A 5196-nucleotide genomic window follows, 5' to 3' on the forward strand; every position below is an offset into this window, starting at 1 on the left:
AACATACCCAAATCAATGTTTTTATGTACCATTATGTACCCGGCATGAGACACATGACTATACCATTTTGACTGAGTCTGAAGGATGGTCCAATTTTATCCAGAGTTTTAACAAGAAAATGACAGTTAACATTTGATCATTAGTTGATCATTATTGGATCAAAATGGATCTATTTTCATACATTCTGAGTAAGCCTGCAGTTACAACAGTTTTGACAGAGTTTGGTGAAGGCACAGGCGGCAAAGGGTAAGATTGCAACACAAGAAACCTCTCTTCCTGTGGTTGTTCTTGCTGACTTCTTCAAAACCAACACCGTTGAGTAACACATTGAGACGTCAAACTGTCAAACACATTTTCCTTATTCAGTTAATCAGTCTGAAATGTGTACCATAGGCATATTTTATGTATTACTGGTGATTGACATAAATGACTTGTCTTGTAAATGATGTCTAAATAGCATGCAGCAATCAAACATTCATAATAATGGTTCTCATCAACAGGCCCTTGGTCAGCCATGATGATAACGTGATAAAATAATGTCACATATTCCCTCAGGACCACATCATATGAAGGGGGTAGACATTACACCTTTATGAAACCACTCATAACCCCTTCATTAGTGTTGCAGTATCATTCACCACAACTGTCATAGCACATGTATTCAACATCATCCACAAGGAATTTTCCAAATGAAAGTCACTTCGAATAGCTCTTTATTTATCAGTACAACAGAAATGAGTATTACTACTGTCATAGCACCCAACCCCCCTGACACGCTATGTACGCAACAGTCTGGGAACACCTCAGAGCATTACCCAGGTAGCATTAGCAATTTAGCCGTTTATTTGCCTTGTACAAGGCTACAATGGCAGAAGGGGTGGGAACCACACCTGGGTGTAAATAGTGTATTTCATATACTTGAACTAGCTGTACTTAAAGATTGAGCTTGTTTGGCACAATGGAACTAACGGGACAGTCCCAAAAGTGCAAAAAACATACATCTGGCACTCCAGGCAGGCTCAAGCAAACGCTCAAAATATTTGAACGATTTAAAATACTATTTAAACCCAGGTCTGGATAACACCAGTGCAATTGGTGTCATTTTAACATCTTAATGGATGTGTTCTGATCATAGTCCCCTCCCTCCTTTCCTCTCGTCCTCAGGTCCCCCTGTCCCTCTCTCTGGGTGGGGAAAGTTACCGTGGACCTCACTGAGAAACACATATGGGACCTCTTCAAAACGTACGAACACCATGCCCCATTTCTATCTGTTTTAGTTCTGTATCTACAACTCTATTTCTATATATATCTATCTCCACGTTCACTGCTTAGGCTTCTCTTGCTGTGACTTTCTTTGTTTCTTACATGATGTGGTGTGATAATCATCAAGTAACATAACATTAACACTTGAAATGGTTAACACAAAATGGCCGCCGGTCCACCATTCTAATCCAATGACATTTATGGAAAGGGAATCATCATTCTTTTACATTCTAATTCTATGTTCTGTACTGTAAATGTGGGGAAATAGAGAGTATCAGAGTTCTACATTCTAATTCTATGTTCTGTACTGCAGGTGTGGGGAGATAGAGAGTATCAGTGTTCTACATGAGAGATTCTGTGCCTTCATCAACTTCAAGAATGCCAACATGGCCGCTCTCGCCTTGGAGAGGCTCCAGGTGAGTGGTGCGATGAAACATAATGCTGTCAAAATGCCTTCAACTATGTGAGATGTGCTTTCAATTATTTAGTTTGTACTTTTGTGACTGTGCTATTGGTTCCATTGTACTTTTGTGATTTTAATTTTGATTCCATTATAATTTTGTGACTATGCTATTGGTTCCATTATACTTTTGGGACTATGTTATTGGTTCCATTGTACTTTTGTGACTATGCTTTTGGTTCAATTATACTTTTGTGACTATGCTATTGGATCCATTTTACTTTTGGGACTATAATTTTGGTTCCGTTGTACTTTTGGGACTATGCTATTGGTTCCATGGTACCTTTGGGACTATGCTTTTGCATCCATTGTATTTTTCGGACTATGCTTTTGGTTCCATTGTACTTTTGGGACTATCATATTGGTTCCATTGTACTTTTAGGAACACATTTATTTAACCCGCTTGAGTTGATTGATGCAAAATCAAACAGCTAAATGATCTATAGTATGACCATCTTAAAACAATTCCATATGTCAGATTAGAATTAACCTTTTATTTAACCAAGAAAGTCAATTAGGAACAAATTGTTATTTACAATGACAGCAAGGCTAAAGGCCTCCTGTGGGGACGAGGGCAAAAATAAGTATGACTAAAGGTAGAAAGACAGAAGACACTGGCAACAGCACAAATACAACAGCAGACAAACAGTGTGTGTGTGTGTGTGTGTGTGTGTGTGTGTGTGTGTGTGTGTGTGTGTGTGTGGGCATGTGTGTGTGGTGTAAAACAACAGGCTTCCTTACACAAGACAATGCAAACTAGTGACATGGGGTGACAACTAGAAACAGATACATGATTCAACAACCTGTTAATCTATTTGTCCTTTGAACTCCTCCAGGGAATCCTTAAATGGTCTGAATAAGAATGTACCAGAGTTTGAGCCTGCATGTTGCTAATGATGTCCACCTGACAGCACTGTAGAGATCACAATGGTGAGTTAGACGTCTCTGCATGATACAAAGAGTCAAGAGCCTTCAGTGTAGAGCTTGAGGCTTGCTCATAAATAGTATCACCATTGTCCAACACAGAGAGAAAAGTACAACAATTCAACTCCTTTCTGGCGGCAAAGAAAAAAAAACGTTGTTATTGGTTCCATTGTACTTTTGGGACTATGCTATTGGTTCCATTGTATGTATTTGGACTATGCTATTGGTTCCATTGTATGTATTTGGACTATGCCTGCTGTTTGTCCTCCTGTACATGGGGTGGAGCTGGAGAGCACCAGGCTGGTGATCAGGTACCCAGACCGCTGTATGCAGAGAACCCCTCCCTCTCCTCAGAGGACCAACCCTATAGGCCTCAACACCTCCTCAGCCTCCCAATACGCCTCCTCAGGGTAAGGACATCCGTCTGTCTGTCAAAACATCCACTATAATTTCTAAACATATATAAACATTTATAATGTATTAATTATGAGTTACTCTAAAGTGTTACCAATCAACTCATATCAACTTTTGAAATGTACAAAAGGACAGACAAATGACGGAAGGAGCACAGGCAGGCAGGTGCTTGTGTTTTCATACTGTTTGTGTGTGTGTGTCTCTCTCTCCCTCCCAGGCCCACGAGGATGGCTCCCATCAATGGTGATGAGTGTTTCTTCTAGAGGATATAATTTTTTTGAACAGAGGAAAGAGTGCCTCCTGTATTGATTATTTTTAAGAAGGTCATACCAAGGATAATTTAGCTATTTTATTTAGAATTTTAAGAAACCTTAACGTATCAAAAAAATGTATACATCGATTATTTGATAAACAATTATTGTTGGCCTTACTGCTATTAGCCCATACAAAAGCATTGAATAACAGGTTCACTACATGGAATAAAAGATAGTCCTCCCAAACAAATCTAAAGGAAGTTTATTCTGAAGTGTCTGTCCTATACCTGAGAGATATAAGAAAGATCAGAATATATAATAATTGTTTTTTACATTATTTTTTACATCCTTATTTTTGGCTCTGAACAGTATATACTTCCATAATTTTGTCTTGTGTGGCCTGTGGGCGTCCTAGAGCAAAACAACAGAGATGTTCGTGAGAGTCTCATCTTTCCACACATTATTGTGTAGACCAAATTGTTTGGATGCTACAGATTGACTGTACCGACTTCAGACGAGTCCCAAGACGCTTGAGGGGGTCGTAGTGCAAAATGTTATGAGAAGACCAATTTTCGGGATGTCTCATGGTCTGACAAACACCGCTCTAGCTCTGTCACCTTTCACCATAGATGTGGAAGTGCGAAATAGGTGGACGCGGTGGATTGAGACGCATTAAAGGCAAAAAAAACAGATATCTCTACCATAAACTGACAGATTTGTATGGCAATTTTTGGATTATGCTAAATTGATTTCCGCGTGTCATGGACATCAACCTTAGGGGGTTAACATGGTTCTGTATTAAAGAAAAGTGGAAATGGGGGACATTTTGTCCATTTCAGAAATGTGGGGCCCACTCTAATACAGTAACCTCCCTTCTCTGACATGCTGTTCTGGTCGTCATGCATGTTAATGTCTTAAAGAGGAAGGAGAGGACAGTTCTGTATCAGCTACTTGTGTCCTGACTACATTAAATATGTGTCAACCACAGAACTGACACTTACTAGCAGTTCCCACACACTGCCAGTTAGTTGACACACTGTACAAGACCTCTCCCCTTCACTTCAAGCTGTAAGTACATTTGACAATATCTTGAAATATAGTTTTTGGTTATTTGTTTTTAGCCATAAGTCATATACTTGACGGTAATGTATAATTTTACTTCTTGTTATGTTTTGATCTGTGTTTTGGTTGTTACATCAGGGCCAGTATTCATAAAGTGTCTCAGTGTAGGAGTGTTGATCTACATAGGGATGAGATGATTAACCAGGGTGGAAAAGACATAAAACAAACTTTGTAACACTGCAGTGTGTGTGTGTGTGTGTGTGCGCCCATGTGTGTGTGTGTGTGTGTGTGTGTGTGTGTGTGTGTGTGTGTGTGTGTGTGTGTGTGTGTGTGTGCGGGGGATTTGTACATTGTTAGACAAGACCGCCTTGTTGACCTGATAGCCAGCGAGGTGAGACAAGTAGTCTCATCAACAGCACACATGCATAAACATTCTTGTGTAAGGGAAGCTGGTTTGAGGTTGATGATGATGTGTTTTCCTGTGTGCCAAATACGCCAGATATTGTTGATGTGTGGGGGGCCAGGGGGAGGTGCTGATTTTGGAAGTGGGCTTCTCATTTGACGGCTACATGGAGCAGGCCTTTGCAGAGAAGCTGCTTAAATACCAGCCCCTTGTGGCACAGATGGACAGCCTCGGGTGGAGGTGCTAGCTGGTGGTGCTGATATTTGTCAGTCTCGGCCGCTCAAACAGGTTTGTAGTGCGTGGCCTCCAGATTGTGGGCCTGACAAAAACTAAGATAACAGGCTACATTAGACAATATATGGATAACAGGCTACATTAGACTATATATGGATAACAGGCTACATTAGACTATATAT

General features: G+C 40.2%; 1 long non-coding RNA gene across 1 annotated transcript; it reads left to right on the top strand.

The window, feature by feature from the left end:
• Positions 1–1151: 1151 nt before the first annotated feature.
• On the top strand, positions 1152–1671 carry LOC123488328. The gene is made up of 2 exons (XR_006660022.1): positions 1152–1242; positions 1577–1671. It is a non-coding gene; the product is annotated as an uncharacterized LOC123488328 (long non-coding RNA).
• The last annotated feature ends 3525 nt before the right edge of the window (positions 1672–5196 follow it).

Source organism: Coregonus clupeaformis, unplaced genomic scaffold, assembly GCF_020615455.1.
Source record: "Coregonus clupeaformis isolate EN_2021a unplaced genomic scaffold, ASM2061545v1 scaf2181, whole genome shotgun sequence".
Lineage (NCBI taxonomy): Eukaryota > Metazoa > Chordata > Actinopteri > Salmoniformes > Salmonidae > Coregonus > Coregonus clupeaformis.